Source organism: Bidens hawaiensis, unplaced genomic scaffold (assembly GCF_021521415.1).
Source record: "Bidens hawaiensis isolate Kalapana, Puna unplaced genomic scaffold, B.hawaiensis_p1.1 tig00018938_1, whole genome shotgun sequence".
Taxonomy (NCBI): domain Eukaryota; kingdom Viridiplantae; phylum Streptophyta; class Magnoliopsida; order Asterales; family Asteraceae; genus Bidens; species Bidens hawaiensis.
In genome coordinates this window covers 194,663-217,416 of record NW_027492874.1, presented here as the reverse complement: position 1 = coordinate 217,416, position 22,754 = coordinate 194,663, and the positions used below count along the sequence as shown (strand labels likewise).

General features: G+C 37.4%; 1 pseudogene across 1 annotated transcript; it reads left to right on the top strand.

The window, feature by feature from the left end:
* The first annotated feature begins 6,618 nt into the window (after positions 1-6,618).
* On the top strand, positions 6,619-8,832 carry LOC143557372 (F-box/FBD/LRR-repeat protein At1g13570-like; annotated as a pseudogene). The gene is made up of 3 exons (XR_013139563.1): positions 6,619-6,797; positions 7,128-7,785; positions 7,861-8,832. The product of XR_013139563.1 is annotated as an F-box/FBD/LRR-repeat protein At1g13570-like (transcript).
* The last annotated feature ends 13,922 nt before the right edge of the window (positions 8,833-22,754 follow it).

Here is a 22,754-nt window from a genome sequence, read left to right as displayed (position 1 = left end):
GCGTTGAGATAATAAACAAATAGATTAATTTAAAATTCAACATGTTTTTACCAATGTTAGGAGAATGTAAAGTTAAAGTGCGAGATAGCGTGGGCGTAAAACTTGACTTAAATTTGATAGAAATATAGACGGATATCTACTTTGATATGTCCCATGTCTCATGGCTAAATTACACATTGCAAATTACATGATTACAAGCTTAAATGCTTATAAAGTTGCAACCCTTAAGACCGTGTTGTCGTTGAAGCTCCCTTCTAGATTCATATGTAATATTGTGTCATCTGGTGCTGATTGTATACTCGTTGAAGTCCATGTAGAAGCCACCTGAGCATGTTGTGATTCAGGTGAACAAGGGATACAACAAATTTTCTGTTTTTTCTTTTAATTTAATATTTTTCATTCTAAATTTGTAAACAAATATTAATAGAAAAATACATGTTAAACTAAAAATATTATAAGCAAAGGCCCATGATATAGTTTATATAACAACTAAGTAAGAAAATACATTAAAACTCAGTTATAAAATAAAAAAAATGGTCAAAACCGGTTTTTCCAATAACCAGTTCGTTTAGTAACCGACTCTAAAGTATGAAAAACCCCATCCCATGAAACCGGTTAGGTTAAAACCCTGAAGTGTTCAGTATTATGGTTGTAAAAAAATTTAAAAATAAATATATAACAATTAAAACTTAACTAAAGATACTTGTTTCTTATTTATCTGTAATAACTTATGATAATTGAGGGTAAAATTAAAATACAAAATGAGACAAAAATGAAAAGTGTAAGAATGATTTATGACCAAACAAAACAACCCTCTAAAAATAAATTCAAAAAAAATCATAACTCAAAATATAAATAAAAATTTAAAAAAATTAAAAAACTAAAATGTTTCTGCCATCATTCTCGTTCAAAAATAAAACAAAAAAATACGATTTTTTTTGGCAAAAAGACACAATACTAAGATTAAAGACACAATGACGAAAATGAACAAAAGACACAATTATAACTAAAAAAAGATCCAATAGATCGTCAAATTTAACACAATGCTGAACAAAATATAACACAATGTTGAGTAATATAACACAATATAAAGAAAAAAAACACAATGTCAAGGAAAAAAAACACAATCAATAACGAAATATACACAAAACACAATGATAAACAAAAAAACAAAACGACTTTTTTCACTTACCGTTGTGTTTTTTTTATGAGAACGAGAAAGACGGTGGTAACATTTTTGTGCTTTTACTTTTTTCGTTTTTCAATTAATTTTTTAGTTATGATTTTTTTATTTATTTTTTGACTATAAATCCTTCTTATCCTTCTCATTTTTATTTCCATTTATAGAATAACTTGACCTTGATAATTGAGGTTGAGTTATTCTACAACGGACAACAAAAATGAGAAGTGCGAGAAGCCATAATAAATTAACATGTGTCAAGTGTAGGCCAAATAAAAAAGGGTATAAAAGTAATAATACATATTTTCTCTCTCCACGTGCAAGTCACATATTAATTCCCCAATCAAATTAAAACGTCGATAACTTTTTCACATGATATTTTTTTTAAAAAAAAAGTTCACCATATTAACAAGCGTTTTTTTGTCGTTAATATGAGTTTGATTTTGTTATATAAAAATAAAAATTAAATTACGTCATTGTGTTCTTTTGCTTACCATTGTGTCTTTTTCGTCATATTGTGTATTTCTGTTTTTTATTGTGTTTTTTCGCCATTGTGTCTTTCAACTCATCATTGTGTTTTTTTTTACTAATAACACCGTTGTGTCTTTTTGCTTATCGTTGTGTCTTTTTTCGTCATTGTGTCTTCCTGTTTATTATTTTGTTTTTTCGCCATTGTGTCTTTCAACTTACCATTGTGTTTTTTTTAAATACTAATAACACCGTTGTGTCTTTTTTCGTCATTGTGTATTTATGTTTTTTATTGTGTTTTTTCGCCATTGTGTCTTTCAACTCAACAGTGTGTTTTTTTTTAAAATACTGATAACACCGTTGTGTCTTTTTTGCTTACCATTGTGTCTTTTTTCGTCATTGTGTCTTTTTGTTTGTTATTGTAACATCACGTAAAATTCGGGCAAAAAATGTCAATAATCAAAGTTGAGGGACCGATTCTGTCAAATTCCAAACTCCAGGGGGGCTTAAATGAAAATTTTGTTTTCTTGACCCATCGCACTACGTGAGAGGTCAAAAGAGACAACCATCGCGGTACGCGATGGGATGTCTGACATACAGTGACACGTGTGCCACGTGGCACACGGTGGCAACGCCTGCCGCCACGTGTCACCACGTGGCAAGGCTACCCACTGATTCATCAAGCCTATGTCGCGGTACGCAACAGGCTTGCCAAGGAGCCTATCACGTACCGCGATGGGATCCAAAATCAGCCCTTTAAATAGCGGCCAAGGGGTTGTTCATTTGATACATCAAAACACACACATACTCTCTCACTACTCTCTCTCTAAACCTCGAAGTTCGTGCCATCGATCTATCTCGAAACCCGTGTCCGTTACCTCGCTTTCCGTGCCATCATCTCGATATACGTACCACTTACCGATGACGTTCCAAGCAAAGAGAAGGTGCTGCCCCGACGTCCCGACGTTTACCTCAAAGTAGGTGCTAGGAAGAGTTGGTGTCTAGAAAAGCGTGCCAAGTGAGGAATAAGAGTTTGCAAGGAATGAGTATTGATTGAACGGCGTCAAAGTGCTGCCCAAGTGTCTAGGGTATTTCTAAGCCAACAGAGGTAGGCATAATGCCCGACCAAAATATAATAAAATATTATAAAGACTTAATACCCCAAGTCGAAGTTATTCTCAATAAACAAAGAAATATATAACAAAGAAAATAAAGAAAAAAGTAAAATATATATATATGAGTATATAAATATTCTTTGTTATATAATATATTATTTAAGTATAATGAGTATACTTAAATAATAAAGAAAGGAATACGTTTCTTAAAGAAGAAGAAACGTCGGGTTTTATGAATAAACTAAAGGTTTATTAATATTACTTTTCAACTAAAGGTTTTAAAGTAAAATGAGATAATGAACTAAAGGTTCATCGAGATAAACAAGACTAAATGTCTTAAGCCGGATCGTGTATCCGATTAACAAAGGTTATACTCGTACTATAGGTGCGAGATAGCAAGAAAGATTCAACGGACGGTGTTGGAAGCCGATCCCATTGAAAAGGTGAATACGCCCCACTTTTACAAACTTGTTTTCAAACAAACAAACGTGTTATGTGTAAAACTTTACATGAGACCAAGTGTCTCTAAAAATATTGTAAATAAGAGTATAAACCTAGCCCTCTGGCTGTGGTATACGTTTGTCTGGATCCTTACATATGTGGTATGCGGTGGCCACATCGCACCATGCCTGGTCACAACCTCCAGCCACGATGGGCCGAACCAAAGTATTTTCGAGTGAGAATGACCTTGTGTATATTTATGGTACCTAAGTACGTCGAAACACTGCGGTGTTTTGCTGAGATGACCTAGTGTAGAGACTCGACTTTATGATGATTGTTTAACTTGATTATTCCTAAGCCAAGATGGGCCGAGGCTTATGAGGTCTCGAGGGGTAGTTAAGTAAAGAAAATATTTTTAGCGTCAGCATATTCACCAGCATTCGTTGCTGACGTATTTTAAAACATTTTGCAGGTAATCAAGATTAGAGCTTGAAGGACGAAGAAGCTCAAGAATCCGATGGCTCGGATAATTTTGTGTAAATATTAAAATATGGTGGTTTTGTAAAACATATAAACAAGTAAATACTAAACGAGACTTTTGTCTCGTCTTTTTGTAATGTAAATATTTATAAGAAAGATCCTTATGTTTTTATAAAGTCTTTCGCATTAACCCGCTACTCTGATTTATTTACAAATGTGATACCAACTATTAATCATACTCCTAGGCCTAGAATGGGGGTGTGACAATTATTGTGTTTTTTCGCCATTGTGTCTTTCAACTCATCATTGTGTTTTTTTAAGTACTAATAACACCGTTGTGTAATAATAATATGTAAATGTAATGAAAAATACCAACAAATTATCTAATACTAAACACAATGATGAATACATATTACATGTTAACCTGAAACGTAAAACACAATAATGGATAGATATAACACAATGACCTGAAACGTAAGATACAATGGTAAAATACGTATAACACAATGACCTTAAATGTAAAACACAATTGAAACTACATATTACACAATGACCTTAAACGTAAAACACAATGGAAACTACATATTACACAATGACTTGAACGTAATACACATTGAACATAACACTATTTTTCTCAAATTAAGTGAATGTTGAAGACAATGACAAAAACACAATGATAAGTAAAAATACAAATGTTGAGCACAAAGATACAATGACGTAATCGTTGTTTTAATTTTTATCTTTAATATGAGTAACAATTGAAAAACACAATGACCAAAATCTATAACACAATGTATATACACTCAATTAAAAAACACAATGGACAACCTATAACACAATATAAAAAACTCACCAATTTTATTTTTATTATATAACAATATGATATTCATATTAAAGATAAAAAAACGCTTATTATTACGGTAAAAAAATTTTCTAAAAAAAATGACGTATAAAAAGTTATACACGTTTTAAAATTATGGAGGAATTGACATGTGCCTTGCATGTGGAGAGAGAAAGTCATTATAAGTGAGATATTACCTTCATGCCATTTTCATCAATTTTTATTTTTAAATTAATCTCCACCATCCAAATTTAAGATCAATAGATTAGAATCCTTCTCAATTCTCACACTTCTTATTTTTGTTGTCCTTTGTATTTTAACTTTATCCTGATAATTGATTCAAAAATAAACATTGAAAAGTCATAAACATAACTTAGTATTTTGATTAAAGGTGGCAAATTGGTTGGGTTGGGTCGAAACGGGTCATGGGTCGGAACCGGTTAGGGTTGAAACGGGTTAGGGTCGAAATGGGTTAGGGTCGAAATGGGTCACTTAAAAAAGGGTTGTTTTGGTTCGGGTCGGAACGGGTTAGGGTCAACAGGTTCGGGTTAGAACGGGTCAAGGTTGGAACGGGTCAAAACGGGTTTGGGTCAAAACTCGTTTAAGTGAATTTTCATTTCGTTTCAGCACGTAACAGCTCGTTTAAGCGATTTTTCAGTTCGTTTCAGCGCGTAACAGCTCGTTTAAGCGATTTTTCGGTTCGTTTCAGCGTGTAACAGCTCGTTTAAGCGATTTTCAGTTCGTTTCAGCGCGAAACAGCTCGTTTAACTGATTTTTCAGTTCGTTTCACCGCGAAACAGCTCGTTTAACTGATTTTTCAGTTCATTTCAGCGCGAAACAGCTCGTTTAAGCGATTTTTCAGTTCGTTTCAGCGCGTAACAGCTCGTTTAAGCGATTTTTCAGTTCGTTTCAGCGCGTAACAGCTCGTTTAAGCGATTTTTCAGTTCGTTTCATCGCGTAACAGCTCGTTTAAGCGATTTTTCAGTTCTTTTCAGCGCGTAACAGCTCGTTTAAGTGATTTTTCAGTTCGTTTCACCACGTAACAGCTCGTTTAAGCGATTTTTCAGTTCGTTTTAGCACGTAACAGCTTGTTTAAGCGATTTTTCAGTTCATTTCAGCACGTAATAGCTCGTTTAAGCGATTTTTCAGTTCGTTTTAGCATCTAATAGCTCGTTTAAGCGATTTTTCAACTCGTTTCAGCACTTAACAGCTTGCTTTAGCGATTTTTCAGTTCCTTTCATCACTTAACAGCTTGTTTCAGCATGTTTTTGTTTCGTTGTTGTCGACTTTTCAGTTTCGGTTAATTTGTAGATTTTTTTTGAACGAGGAAAATGGACGAAACGTTTTAGTTTTTTACATTTTTTGTTTTTGTTTTGTTTTTTGAGTTATGATTTTTTATTAATTTTTTTGAATATTTTTTGATGATTTCTATTAAGATTAAAATCCCTAAAAAAAATTCAAAAAAAACAAATAAAAAATCATAACTCAAAATATAAACGAATAACGAAAAAAATAAAAAAACCAAAATATTTTCGCCGTTAACCTCGTTCATAAAAAAAAAAAAAACTCGACAAATTAACTGAAACCGAAATGTCGACGAAAACGAATCAAAAGCCTTAATCGACCCGTCTAGTGAGAAAATTCGAAAGAAACCGAAACCCAACCCGTCCAGTGCTAAAACTCGTGTCGGCACGAAAGCTGATCCGAGCCGAAACCTAAACCGATATCGTTCCAATCTAAAACCCATTTCAACCCAAACGTGTCACTTTTCCTTAAGACACTAACCCACATCGACCCATGTAGTTAAATTTGTCAACCCATTTTGACCCAAAAATAAGAATGTGGAATTTCAAGTGACCCATTTTGACCCATTTATTTAAAACCTATGATTGAAATCAACCCATTTGAATTGTAAAACAACCCAAATTGACCCATTTGGAATGATTTGGGTCAAGGTTGCCACCCCTTTTGATATATATATAATCGTCGTGACGAATAAACCGGTTACAGTCGGGTTGAAACCGGTTTATGTTTCACCGGGTAAAAACCGAAACAAGTTCTGGTTAATAACCGGTCTGGTTCAGAAAACCGGTCACTGATCCAGAGTAAAAACAAGTCGAATGTCTAGGGTTCAAATCACTACCTGATTTCTTCGGCATCTGATTGACATGCGACTTCTGGTTAGGGTTAGAGGACAGAGTCTCTACTCTCTACGGCAGCTGTTAATCATACCGATGACCTACAACTCACCAGCCACTATTCAACTCTTCTGGTAACATCATGCCATAACTATTACTATTGCTGCTTCTAAATCAGTTTTATTGATAGATAATAATGTGAATTTGTTGAATGCTTTGAGTCACAGTAACTTGTTTGGTTGAGTAATCTCAATTGGAAATGGAAATTGTTTCTAATTATTCTCAATTTCAAAATGTTAACCGAAATAAAAAAAAAAGTTACCAAATTTAGCATATAGAGTGATAACTGGATAGTTTTTTACTTTCAGTAGTTGGATTATTGTGTTATGCATCCTTCAAATGTTGTATTTGGCCTTTTTATCTTAACTTGACTTTTACATTAACTAGTTTTTGACTTTTTGCAGCGTTGTTTAGTATCAGTCCCACAACTGAAGATGAAAACTAAGCGTCTGTGTGAAGGTGAACGATTGCCTTCGGATAGAATCAGCACACTTCCTCAATCCGTTTGGATACCATCCTATGTCTTTTACCAACTAAACAGGCGGCAAGGATAAGTATTCTCTCACGACAATGGAGGTACAAGTGGACCAAAATTCCTAAACTCGAGTTTTGTCTCGAGACGCTGTCGAGGAAGCGAGTTATATCAGAACAAACACTCGACATAACGGAAAACATGGATGGGAGGTTTAAAGTTTTCCATGAATTACACCAAGTTTTGTTACAACGCCAGAGTCCAATACACGAGCTCACCCTTAACATGGGTAACTATTATGACGCTTTGGAGTTTGATCAGATAATACTTTATTTGTCGAGGAACCATACCGTCAAGAAACTAAACCTTGAAGGATTGGAAGATTCTGGTTTTTGTATGAATTACCTGTATCTATCTTCTCGATGCGTCACTTAACATACCTGGAACTCACTTATTTTGAACTTAGCCGTCCGCCAACATTCAGTGTATAATGTAGCCTTCAAAGATTAGAGTTGTAGTATGTAAAGATCTCTACAAAAGCCCTTCTACATATTTTATCCAACAGTCCATCACTTAAGATCTTCAATTCGGTAAGTTCCCCTTTGAATATGCGTCTACATATCTTGGCCCTTCGAAACCTGTCTGAATATTGTAACGTGTTGCAGTATAAAGGTGCATGCGATCGTGATGATAAATGCACCGTTAATGAGCTATTCAGGTGTATGCCTATGATTGAAGATCTAACTGTTTGGAATAATGTCTCCAAGGTAATATATATCCACATTATATATATAAATAAAGGAAAAGTTTTGGACTTTGGTTGTTAATCTTTGTTTTGGCCTCTGGTTCAAATGGCTTGTACTAGACTCGGTTCCACAGGAGCTTCCAGCCTCACTAATTCACCTCAAATGCTTTCGTTTCCGCGAAGTGTGTTTTGCTAACGGCTATGGATTGAATTTTCTTCTTGTTTTGATCAAATGTTCCCCAAACTTGGAGAAAATTGACCTACAGGTAAATGTGTAAGTTGTAACTATATATTGAAATGAGTTTGTTTTGATTCGAATGCCAAAATACACTTACACAAACCTTCCTGTAGATCCGTTTGCGTGCTTATCGTCATGAGGAATACCCCATTGTTTGGGAAGATTAATCAAACGTTTGGTTGGAGCATCTAACTGAATTGAAGTTTGGTTGGTTTAGCAACTCGAAGCGTGACATGGAGTTTTTGAAGTTTATCTTGGCAAGGTCACCCAAGCTGAAGAAGGTGAGCATACGCAGCTGGATTGAACCGAATCTAGAGTCGAAGATGTTGAAAACTCTCTTAGAAGCTCCACGTGTGTCGCCGGTAGTGATAAGAGTTGAAACTACCTTCATGAGATGAGATCACCCTTCTAACTTTCTTGAGATTTATGACGGTAATCTAGATTCTAGAGTTTGTGTTCCTAGTTGTTTATGTAGTGTTTATTTTCTGGTTAGTTTTTGGATCTTTTTGGCTGTTGTCTTTCACATAAATACTCAAAATGTATCTGATGTTAAAGAGCCAGAAAGTTGTTTGATCTACATTGGTTTTGGCTTCAACAATAGATGTTATGGGTCATGTATTTCCAAGATTAATAGAATGCTAGTGATGTGTTCATGTCACTCTTGTAACACCCCGGCCTCTCGTACCACCAATATTGTCCGCTCCTGCCCGCGAAGAGCTCACGGATTTGTTTTTGGTTGCCCAGATAGAGACTTCCCAAAACGCGTTGGTGATGTTAAGAGGCAGGACATTACTTATGAACCAAGGATCTTGTCCACGGCCGATGTGGGATAGCCTTAGAGTGGGGCGATGTTGTGTTTGCCAAGGGTGTTACAAACAACCCCCCTTTGGACTCATCGTCCTCGATGAGGCATGTCCCATCATCCCGAATGGCACAAGAGTGGCTCTGATACCAATCTGTCACACCCCAACCTACGGCGGAACATGCCGGGGCGAGACATTGATTGTATCATAGCTCAGAAGACACTAAATGAAATACACGTGTCAATATCTAAATTATTCATTCATATATTAAGTTCAAAAGCACAAACATCGTTTCAAATGAAATACCGTTACAATTAAATATCATAAATTACTTAAAACAAAAAGAAAATGTTCTTCATTCATCAAGCAACCTAAGGTATCATCTAACTTCCAATACTCGATTCATCCAATAAAGCTACCTGCGCCATGCGTGAAAATATATATTTTGTCAACATAAAGTTGAGCAAGTAAACCACGGTTTTGAGTATATATAATATTAAAATGACAATTACGCCATGCTTGCGGTGCGCACATATAATGTATATATGTGTGAACCTTTGGGTGGGCAAAAGTAAAATTGCACTAATTTTGACGTTATTTTACTAATCACATGAAAATAACGTTAAAAGTGGCGGAAGGTTAATCAGGCATCATGTGGTGGCGTTGATAGCCGAAAGACAAGGGCACATGCACCAATCAGCCGGTGTCCCGATGATTGAGTGTTATGTGTCTTATGTCCAAGGCTTGATTCAAAACTACTATCGAGCCGGGGGTCTCACCGGAAGCAGCCTCTCTATCCCTATGGGATAGAGGTAAGGCTGTCTACATCTTACCCTCCTCAGACCCTACCATAGCATTGCTATTGGTGGGATATACTGAGTACGATGTCTTTTCACTCGAATCATTTGATAACGAGCTAATTTGACGGCGTATGATCATACTAATGAGGATGAGGATAAGGATACCAACCAACATAAAGTAAACACATAGTCACATTTGCACATATCAACTAATTGAGCAATTGCAATTGCGCACCTAGTGGAATCGTAGTCAAAACAATAATTTAATTGTGAACGCATAACGCCCCCAAAATTGTAAAGCGGTAAAAAGGGGGATGTGAATTTACTTACCTTATAGCGTAGAATAAACGAGGACGAGATAATAAAAGAAAAGGCTAGGATGGAAAACGGTCAAGATCCTTGAAGTTTGCCGACAATTATTCCTAGTTGTTAATGACAACATGAATTAAATATAGACATAACGAAATACTAAGATTTATGACGGGTTTTGAGAGTTGATGTGGTTGTGTGTAACATTAAAATATTATTATATACAAATTCGTTAATTATGAGGGTTATTATTATATTTATTAATGCTATTGTTGTTGATGTTGTTCTTGTTATTATTATTATTATTATTATTATTATTATTATTACTGATTTTAATAATTAAAATAAATATTATATATAATGATATATAAATGGAAAGATACAAGATAAAATAGTTTGAGCGTAGATAAGATAACAATACGACTCATTTAAGCAATTGATAAAAAATATTTTATTGTTATTTTATTTATTATATGTACAACATATATATATACATATACATATATATATACATACATACGTATATATGTATATTACATAAAAGTTCAATGACATGAAAACATTAGATCTGGAATTCGTTTTATGAAGAAAACGCCTATTTAAGTATATATACATGTATTAATGTCAAAATCTTTGATTAAAGGTAAATAAAAATAATAATAACAATTAAAAACAACAAAACCGGGCCTGGAGGATTCGAACCCGCGCCCCAGGCCGGTTCAGGCTTTTAGACAACATGCACTGGCCATCAGGCCAACGCCTTTTCTTGTTCAAGACCCAGAAGCAGAAACATGAAAGTACAAAATCTGGTTCTTGTTTTTCCCCAATTTAAACATAAACCCTAGGATTTTCAATTGGTTTAATTGATAAATGTTTTGTTACGAATGATTTAGGGTTATTGTTTCTTGGTTAAAAACGAACTATATGCATGTATCAATTACCAGATTTGGTGGCGGATTGACGGGGAACGAAGAACTAGGGTTTGCGGCTCGAGCTTGATTGCAAACCCAACTGTAACAGCTGCGTAGGAGTTAATTGACTTAGGGGTTTAGGTCGCGAGGTAAAGAGGAATGTGTGAGCGAGTTTAATTGTAAAAGGGTCGAGTATTTATAAGGTAACTAAACGATTTGGTAAGGTCAATTTCCTTGATTATTCCGTGAATTAAGGTTCAAGAAAGGTGGGGGGGGGGGGTCGGCTGATCGCAAGAGAGAAAACCGAAAGGGAACGGAAACCCGAAATGTTACAGCATTCACTACTTTAGGAAATTTCGTCCCGAAATTAGAAATTAAGCCGTAACGAAGAGGTGCGGGGTACTTGGACTCCATTTGGTCTTTACGTTCCCAAGTGAACTCGGGGCCACGTTTAGATTCCCAACGAACTTTGACAAGCGGAATACGGCTACGCTTGGTTTCTTTGTCCATATGATCCACGATTTCAATAGGTTTCTCGACAACACGCATAGATTCGTCAATTTGTACTTCGTCAAGGGGTATGTGGAGATTCCCCTCGGCTAAGCACTTCTTGAGGTTGGAGACATGAAAAGTTGGATGAACGTTGGAGGGCTCTACGGGAAGATTGAGACGATACACAACTTTACCAACCCTTTCGACGATCTCAAACGGGCCAACAAAACGAGGAGATAGTTTATTTCTTTTGCCAAAACGAACTACCCCTTTTCAAGGAGATACTTTGAGGAGCACTCGATCACCAACATTAAACTCGAGAGGTTTACGACGCTTATCGGCGTAGCTCTTTTGTCGGCTACGAGCGACAAGAAGATTTTGATGAATGAGAGCGATTCGATCGGAAGTTTCTGGAACAAGCTCGGGACCGGTGATTTGCGATTCACCAAACTCGTTCCAACAAATCAGGGAATGACATTTTCGGCCATAGAGAGCTTCAAAGGGTGCCATGCCAATACTAGTGTGAAAACTATTATTGTAGGAAAACTCTACAAGTGGTAAGTGAGTATCCCAATTTCCACCAAAATCTAGTATGCAAGAGCGGAGCATATCTTCGAGAGTTTGAATCGTTCTCTCAGATTGACCATCGGTTTGCGGGTGATAAGCAGTGCTTAGATCAATACGAGTACCCAAGGCGGTTTGCAACGATTTCCAAAAATGAGAGGTAAATCGACCATCATGATCAGAAATAATGGTCAAAGGTGTTCCATGGCGGCAAATGATGTTCTTGACATAGAGTCGAGCTAATTCGCTTACGGAGGATTTTTCTCGGAACGGTATGAAGTGAGCTGACTTGGTCAAACGATCGACAATAACCCAAATACTATCATTACGACTTTGAGTAGTGGGGAGTTTAGTAACGAAATCCATGGCTATGTCTTCCCATTTTCAAACGGGGATCGGAGGTTGCTCGAGCAAACCAAACGGTTTTTGATGCTCGGCTTTAACCTTAGAGCAAGTGAGGCATTTAGATACATACACCGCAATATCTTTCTTCATTCCCGGCCACCAAAACATAGTACGAAGGTCGGCATACATTTTATCCGCACTGGGATGAATAATCATGACTTATGAGCTTCATCAAGGATGAACATGCGAAGGTCGTCACGACCGGGAACCCATAAACGGTCCAAATAATAGAGTAAGCCATTATGTTTGGTTTCAAGTTGGAGTTCGGCGCCACACGACATCTCGTCGTGTAAGTTACCCTCGGTGACGGAGACGTGTTGAGTGCCGAAGATGCGGTATTGAAGGTCAGATTGGATGGTGACACAATAGAGCAAGACGGATTTAACATGACTCTTACGACTAAGAGCATCGGCCACGACATTCGCTTTTCTGGGGTGGTAGCGAATTTCGCAATCATAATCGCTTAACAATTCGGCCCATCGTCTTTGTCTCATATTGAGGTCCTTTTGGTCGAAAATGTGTTGTAAACTTTTATGGTCGGTGAAGACCAAACATTTCGTGCCGTAAAGGTGGTGTCTCCAAATTTTCAAGGCAAACACGACCGCACCAAGTTCGAGATCGTGCGTCGTGTAATTTTTCTCGTGTACCTTGAGTTGACGCGAAGCGTAAGCAATAACCTTGTCTCGTTGCATAAGAACACAACCAAGACCTTGAATAGAAGCGTCACAAAAGACAACAAAATCGTCGTTGCCCTCGAGAAGAGCAAGGATTGGAGCCTTGCAAAGCATGTCCTTAAGAGTTTGAAACGCTTCCTCTTGATCGGAACCGCATTCATAAACTTTCCCTTTGTGGGTTAGTGCGGTAAGGGGTGAAGCAATCTTCGAAAAGTTGCGGATAAAACGACGGTAATACCCCGCTAAACCAAGAAATGAACGAACCTCCGTTGGAGAGGACGGGGTTGCCCAATTTTTAACGGCCTCAATTTTAGCGGGATCAACGTGAATACCCTTGTCGTTAACGATGTGGCCCAATAATTGAACTTGTTTTAGCCAAAATTCGCATTTGGAGAACTTAGCATAAAGTTGTTCTTTTCGTAGCAAGTCGAGAATGGTGCGCAAATGGTCTTAGTGCTCGGTCTCGGATTTAGAGTATATCAAGATATCGTTGATGAAAACAATCACGAACTTGTCGAGGTAGGGTTTACAAACACGATTCATAAGATCCATGAAAACGGCAGGAGCATTAGTCAAACCAAATGGCATGACTATGAACTCAAAGTGGCTATAGCGAGTACGGAAGGCGGTCTTGGGTATGTCATCTTCGTGGACACGGAGTTGGTGATAACCCAAACGAAGATCAATTTTAGAGAAACATGCGGCTCCTTGGAGTTGATCGAAAAGATCATCAATACGCGGAAGGGGATAACGGTTCTTGATAGTAAGCTTGTTGAGCTCACGATAATCAATACACATACGAAGAGTACCGTCTTTCTTCTTAACAAACAAGACGGGTGCGCCCCATGGAGACGAACTCGGGCGAATAAAACCCTTTTCCGTGAGTTCTTGGATTTGGTTAGAGAGTTCTTGCATCTCGGAAGGTGCAAGACGGTACGGTGCTTTGGCTACGGGATTTGCTCCGGGAACAAGATCAATACGGAACTCCACTTGACGAATTGGAGGGAGTCCGGAAACGTCATCAGGAAAGACTTCGGGGAAGTCGCGGACAATCGGGATGTCGGAAAGTTTCTTTTCTTCTTCAGATTTTGTGGTGACGTGGGCTAAAAAGGCGTCATACTTCTTACGTAAGTAACGTTGGGCTTCGAGACACGACATGAGGTTTAGCTTTGAGAAGGGTCCTTCACCGCGAACGTTTAGAATCACGCCTCCATCAATAGGGATTCGAATGAGTTTCTCGAAACACAAAATTTCGGTACGGTGGAGAGAGAGCCAATCCATACCAATGATAACGTCGAAGCTACCCATTTGCATAGGGATAAGGTCGATAGAGAAATTTTGTCCGTTAAGAGTAATCGTGCAATTTCGAATGACAGAGTCAATAGTGATCGAACTACCGTTTGCTATCTCTACCGTGAAGGACTTAGATAATTTACTACGGGGCACATCAAGTATGTATTCAAAATCAAGGGAAATAAAGCTTCTATCGGCTCCCGAATCAAATAGTACTGAAGCATGGTGCTTATTAATTAGGAACATACCGTTCACCACATCATTCGAGTTTCGGGCTTGATGAGCATTGATGGTGAAAGCTTGGCCTTGAGTTCCTCGAGGTGCTTGGGTTTGAGAAGTTGAAGCTTGAGGGGTTGGAGCTTGATAGGCTTGCATGACCATGGGTTGAGCTTGAAGAGGTGGAGGAGTCATGAGTTGGGGTACTTGAGGTTGGTAAGCTTGCACTTGATAGGATTGGGAGGTGTAGTAAGGTTGTGGTGCAACATAGGCTTGGTGAACTTGGGCGAGTCGAGGACACGCGTTGCGAAGGTGATTTGGGTCACCCCAATTGTAGCAGCCCTAACGGGGTTAATGATTGGAGCACGAGGGATGGCTCGGTTGGGTTGGTTTGATGGTGCGAACCGCGGTGGAGCGGCTTGCACACGAGGTGCTTCTCGACAATATTGGGTAATGTGGCCGAATCGGTGGCAATTGGTGCACACCCGACAAGTGGCTTGGACCGGGTGGTGGCGTTGACAAGTGTTGCAATACGGGTGTGGGCCGGTGTAGGGCTTTTTGTTTGGAGGGGTTTGTTGGGCTTGTGGTTGGGCTAACACATAAATTTGGGAGTTGGGTTTTCTCTTGTTGTTGCGGTAGTGGGATGAGGAGTTATGGTTGTTATTCTTGGAGGATTCGGGCTTAGCGGATTCGGGCTTGGATTCCTTAGTGGGCTTAGGTGTGGGCTTATCATTGGGCTTCTTGAAATTTTTCCGCGTTAAGGTCCCGGCCTTAACGTGGTTCTCGGTAAGGGTACCGGCTAGGGTGATGGCATCATGGAGGGTTTGAGGGTTACGACTTAGAACGGAGTCTTTGATTTGCATAGGCAAACCCGAGATGTACTTATCGATTGCGCGTTCAAGGGGAGTGACCATGTGGGGAATGAGAAGGCTCAGTTCATGGAAACGATTGTTGTAGGCGATGTCATTACCACTTTCTTGTTTCAAATTCCAAAATTCCTCTTCCAAATTCCGAATCTCATGTTTCGGGCAGAACTTCTTGAGCATAAGTTCCTTGAGGTCATCCCATGGCAAGGCCATGGCAACCTCAGCGCCAAGCGTGCGCTTCTCACCATTCCACCAATGAGGGCATTCTTCTTAAGCTTGCTCGAGGCGTAATTGGTTTTCTTGTCCTCGGGGCATTCACATTGGAGGAATATGCTCTCCATTTATTCGAACCATTCGAGGAGAACGGTAGCACCGTCGATACCGTGGTATTTGGGCGGGTTAGCACTCTTGAATTGTTTGAGAGGGTAAGCATTTGGGTTCGGAGTTGCGGATGATGAAGAAACATTCACAGTTTGCAATTGAATGATGATGGTTGAGAGGGCTTCCACAATGCCTTTAGCAATGCGGGACGACATGCTGCGGCCAGAGTTGTCGGTGCGACGACCACAGTTGATGAGGCGAGAAGACATACTGCAGGGGTAAAAGGTCTAAGATTCGTAAGACTCGGGTGAATGTTGCAAGTATAATTAATTGACGAAATATGGTAACGTGCATTGAGGTTGGGATTGTGTTTGAGGATTTTTATTGCTTATGAGACTTGATTATATAACATTTTATCATATTTAAAAAAAATATAATAAATAAATATATATATATAACAACATAAGTTGAATTAAAATACATGGGTTCATTTGTCCGTTAGGGCTTCATGAACCACCATGGGTCTTTTCGACAAATGAAAAACATCGAAAACCAAATAAACAAAATATATCGAAAATTGAATTTGAGGGGGGTGTTGAGGTAGATGGTTGAAGTAGTTCGGGAACCACCCCATTGAACATACTTCATCCATCCGATCAACAAAACACAATACGGAAAAACCGAGTTTAGCCACGAAATCACCGTGAGTTCGGTTATAAATTTAAGGATGTGATCGTCACATGACCACGTTGATACAATGAGGGTAGTAGATTCGGGTACGTTTGGTGTGATATGCTTTGGCCTAATAAGTTTCACACCCTTACTGAACACTCCAGAAAGGCAACCAGGTCTCGCGGTTGATTGAGATTTATACGCATTGCACTTCCTTAGGCTCGCAAGCCTTGGTGTCAAGGGTTCGGTAAACAAGTGCGTCCCTCTTCCAGTTACTACATATCCGTCCCACGAATCATCCTCAAGGAGAGGGGAACAAAAAAAGGTGGGATTTCCTAAGGAATTTCCCGATAAAAAAAAATATCGTCCTAGAGTTAAAATAATAATAATAATAATAATTTTGGAGGGTGAGGCACAACCTCGGATTAGGTGTGTGCTTTTTGTGTACAATTGTATATGATGAACAATATAAATATGCTAAGCACAAAAATTTAAACAAGTAGGGCGCACGTATAGGAACACGTATAGGGACCCTAAGCATGCTACTAGGTCGTTACGTCTAACCATCTATCTTATAGCCTTCGTCTCTAATACCAGAGGATCTGGGAAGCAATTGAAAAGTTAATGTATGTGTACCAAATGCGGATTTACGTTATAAATATCAAGTTGTAGAATTGAGAAATGAAATGTAAACAAGGGAAATAAAAAGGTTGAGGTGGATTTCAGGTGTTAAAATTGTCATTAAAAAGGTTGTGTATTTGTTATGTTTGAATTTTGATGCCCCTTTTATTTTACCTACCGTTCATTTATCTTATCTTTTCACCTTTGAAGTTTACTTTAAAATTTAAAATATAAATATAAACAAATTGTTAATCAACGTAAAACAATAAAACGATGTAAAACATAATGTCTTAACACTTATTTTTAAAGCAATCATGTATTAAATCAATAGAGGTTAATCGTGTTGGGTTGACGGATAAATAGGTTGAAATGTGCAACTAGAACATGAAACATATTTTTATTCGTATCAAAGATTTTCAGCAACAACCCGCACACACATAAATTAGGGTCAACCCAAAAAGAGTTTTTTACTAAATTGAGGAGTTTGGAAAAACTATTTACCAAATTAAGTGATATGAAAAATATTTACCAAATTAGGTTTTTCTAATTGTTTCTATTATTTTTTAATTATCTTTTGTGGGTCCCACAATCACACATGTTCTTACTAATCACCTTCCCTAAAACCCCACCCTCCCCTAGTGACCAGAGTACGTCGTCGAGGTCGACGGATTTCTGGTCAAACTTAATCTATTACGCCGTCGCCGGCCATGGCCGTCGCTTTATCTCTAAAATTATATCAAAAATTTATTTACCAAAATAAAGTTTTTTAAAAGTATTTATTAAAGTTGGGATTCATTTAATATTAATTAATTATAAACAAATAAAACAACCTTCTCTTATCATTAACCAGTTCTTATAAAAGTTTTTTTTTCAAATTGATATAATTTAGAGATGACAAAGCAAATGAGTAATATGAATTTTCATTTTAAAGTATTAAAACTTTTGAAATAGGATTGGAAATTGCAGAGTATATTCTAACTTTCAGAAATATTATAATGTAATAATTACTATTACTAATATATATATATATAAATAGAAACTTTGGTGCCGCAGGTGGATTATTGAGCCACTTAACGGCATCGTATTGGTCAATGAGTTTTGTTTTTTTATTGACTTTTTATTTTTTAGTTTAATAACCATAATAAACGTAATTAAAACTGACCAAACGCCATTTTTTTTGTTTTAATTTCGATACCATAGGAAGCTAGAAAGAAACAGACTGAGTTTGTGCAAACTCGCGGCCTTATTTAAAGCCTATGACTGACAACGCTCGGGTTTTACCAATGCGCAAGTTTATCGACCGACCACCCCCCCAAAAAAAATCTTGGTTGTTGGTCCACCTCAATTTTTATATTTTTTTATATTTTTTTTAGTTCCGGTATCGTAAAGTATATAATCAAAACTGACCGAATTCGTGGCAAGTTACCTCCTCAATGCTCGAGACCGACACCGCTTGGGTTTTACCATCGACAAGATTTGGCAACCAAATAAACATCATTTTCAATATTTTGGTTTCTTATATGTTAAGTTGGCGAATTATTTTTTTGGGTTTTAAAGCTCAAATTTTACCAATAGTGTCTATCTCGTAACGAACGCAATTGGTACTGCTCAAATTCGTGTTAACTCATTGTAGTAACGCTCGGGTTTAACTTACGCCCGATTTTCAATTATGGGGTTTTGCCAGCTGTCCCGACGCAAGGCGCCGGGTTGAGAAACTAGTTTATTATATAAACTAGGTTAGTGTACCGTTTAACGTACGGACGAAAAATATAAAAAACGTCAAACATACATATATGAATTACATAATGAACATTATAATTTTATAAACTATTAGATATTACATAATGAATATTAATAAATAAGTAATTACATCATCATCATCATCATCATCGTACTCAGTATATCCCACCAATAGCAATGCTATGGTAGGGTCTGAGGAGGGTAAGATGTAGAAAGCCTTACCTCTATCCCATAGGGATAGAGAGGCTGCTTCCGGTGAGACCCCCGACTCGATAGTAGTTTTGAATCAAGCCTTGGACATAAGACACATAACACTCAATCATCGGGACACCGGCTGATTGGTGCATGTGCCCTTGTCTTTCGGCTATCAACGCCACCACATGATGCCTGATTAATCTTCCGCCACTTTTAACGTTATTTTCACGTGATTAGTAAAATAACGTCAAAATTAGTGCAATTTTACTTTTGCCCACCCAAGGGTTCACACATATATACATTATATGTGCGCACCGCAAGCAGGGTGTTAAATAAGTAATTACATATTTCCTAAAATAAATACATAGATTAATAGGAATAATTTGTATTTGTATTTTAAAAGAAATCAAAATGGATGGTTATAAATTTATACATATTGAGAAAAAGAATGTTAGTATTAAATAAAAACATTTTAAAAATAAGATGGTAAGTTCGATTCCTCCTATCCAATGTTTTAAAAACCGGTATTTTACTTGTACCGGATTGGGTTAAAAAATTGTACAACCGGTTGAACCGGGTTATACCGGGCGGTTCAACCGGTTGAATAGTTTACCTTGTAATTTCCAATAAATGTAACTTCAATACCAAAATAACCCAAAACTAAATAATTCATATAACAAAAAAATAATCTAAAAGTTAATCCATATTAAAAAAAAACAATGCAAAAACACTTAATTTTTGAAATATAGCCTTAAAGTTTACACGTTTGAATGTTAATTGTTGGGTTAAAAATAATTTTGAAAATATATGGGCCACAAATATCAAAATTTCTCGGGCTTAAAACCAGTTTGCCGGTAAAAACCGGTATTTTAGACAAAAACCGTCTGTGCGATATTCTAGCAAACCGGTTCAAACCGGCCGGCTGAACCGGTTAAACCGGATTTCGCACAATAGGCCGGTATTTTGAGTCCGGTATTTTTAACCGGTTTGCTAGAACATCGTACCGGCGGTTTTTGTCTAAAATACCGGTTTTTACCGGCAAACCGGTTTTAAGCCCGAGAATTTTTTGATATTTGCGGCCCATATTTTTTCAAAATTACTTTTAACCCGACAATTAGCATTCAAACGTATAAACTTTTTGACTATATTTTTAAAATTGAGTGCTTTTGCAATATTTTTTTTAATATGGATTAACTTTTGGATTATTTTTTGTTATATGAGTCATTTAGTTTTAGGTTATTCTTGGATTAAAGTTACATTTATAAGAAATTATAGGGTAAACTATTCAACCGGTTGAACCGGGGGTTGTACCATTTTGTAGCCCAATCCGATGCAAGTAAGATACCAATTTTTAAAACATTGCTGGTAACCCTCACAAAATTGGTTTTAAATTGGTACGTATGCAGACGAAGAAACTTGATGGATTTTAAATGACCATTTTAACTTTTAAGTACTTTTAACTATGACTAGTTTTGGAATCCCTTTAGCTATTTTAGAGATTTTTACCTGCTTTAGACCGGTCATAGTGGGGCTTTTTGCCCGACGTTTTGGGCTATAAGGTCGGGGGCACCCCCATGGCGTTTTGGGTGTGTTTGTTTTGTCCGGCGTTTTGTTAATAACGCAAGAAAAGGGCACAAATTTCAAAAATATATCCGTTTGATATATTAAAAATATTTCCATTGAAATAAAAAAAAGTTTATAAAATATTAACTCAACTATACTATAAAAACAAACCTAAACCTTATTTTTTTACACAATTCTTTCTACTACTTCTCTACCAAATATTTTTTACACAATTCTTTATACTTCAATTCTAATACTACTAAAATGTGTCCGTGTAACAATCAAAATGTTCTCGGTTTCGATCAATTCGTCCGACTAGGCAACGCGAACAATCCCGACCCCAATAATCCACAACCGAACCCATCTACCGTCCCAATGCCAACAGTCCCCGTCCCTCAATCTCTGTACCCGTTCGAAGCGCATATGGCCACGTACATGGCATTACTAAGTTCCCAAAACCCGACCACAAACTTACCGCATATGGCCGCGCACATGGCCGGTTCGGGTTCTCAACCCGACAACGAAACGTGCCGGAGACGCAACCCGTCTCGGAGACTCGCGGTGGTTCAAGGCAACGTAGACGTCCGAGAAAACACGTAAAGAAACCCGCCGGCGAAGCTCATGCTAAAAAGACCACTATATCGTGGAGTATCGATGAGTGTGAACTATGTGCTCGTGCTTGGTGCGATATATCGGAAGATCCTCAGTGCGGTAGTATTTAAAAAATAAATATATTTTTTAAAATTTCTTAGAACAAACATTGAACTTGTAATGTTTTTATTTTTTTAGCGAACTATCAAGCATCGCGCGCATTTTGGAACAAAGTTAAAGAGTTGTTCCACGAACTTGGCAGGGACTCGCGTCGAGAAGAAGATTCGTTAGTCTCGAAATGGAACGACATAAACACTAAATGCACGGATTTCCATACGGTTTACTCTCGGATGACTCGAACGTGGAGTAGCGGTGTCTTTGAAGCGGAAATCATGAAAAGGGCGTTGACAGCGTATCAACATAAGGTCTCGGGAACCTTTAATTGCTTTGGCATTTGGAAACAATACTGAGGTTTCACCCAAAATGGGGCTCGGTTTTGGAGGCCAACACCGATGGTGGTCTGCCTAAAAAAAGGTTTATAACATCGTCTTCGGTTGATCCAGACACGCCCCGTTCCGACACTCGAAACTTGAACCTAAGCGATAATGAAGCCGGGAATCCTTATGCGGATATTACCAAGTGCCTCGGCAGAGGGGTAGAAGAAGCAAGGGAAAGAGAAAGGGAAAGGGGTTGCGTCGTCGTCGGCAACGAGTTCGAACGCCGAAATGGAAAGTCATTTCAAAGAAATGAACATTCGACTCAAAGATATACAAGAACTTGAAGCTAAACGTCTTCAAGTAAATTTGGACGCCGTCGAAATGCTTAAAAGGAATGAATTGAACAATGACATCGAGATTTTAGCAAATGAGCTAACCGGCGAGAGCCAATCTCTAAAAGCAATTCGGCAAGCGAAAGTTTTTAAAAAAATACAACATTTAGTCTTATTATTATTACTGTTGTACTTTTTTAAATTTAATGTATTTTTTTATTTAAATTTAGTATTTTTTTTTAATTTTATGTAGTGTTTATATTTAATTATTTAAATGAATTATTATTTAGAAAAACAAAAAAAAATTTAATAGTGACTGAACGTCATCTGACACATAATGCCTAAGGTGTGAGTCTTTATGACTACACCTGTTTTTTTTTTTAAATCATAAACCCACATTTTTAAAAAAACAAAAGGGTTAAAATTATTTGGGACACGTGTTTGACACGAACGACTGGCTGGACACGTGTTTATCTTCAGCTTACGATGACAATCTGTTTCTTCGACCTCGGATTCATTTCATTTGCGTCATCTGGTTAAAGAGCTACGGCGGTCTTTTAACTATACCGGTGAAGCCGAAGCACTGAATCGGGTAACAGTTCTGGAAACAGTAACACTTCTTCCAATTCCTTATTTCATTCATACGAATTTTACCACTGCTATTGCTATATCAGTTTTATTGATATAAATGCCAAACAGGGGTTTAATCTTCACATGGAACACCCAATTAGGAATAATTATTACTTTTTATTAAATTGACTTTGACAGTAA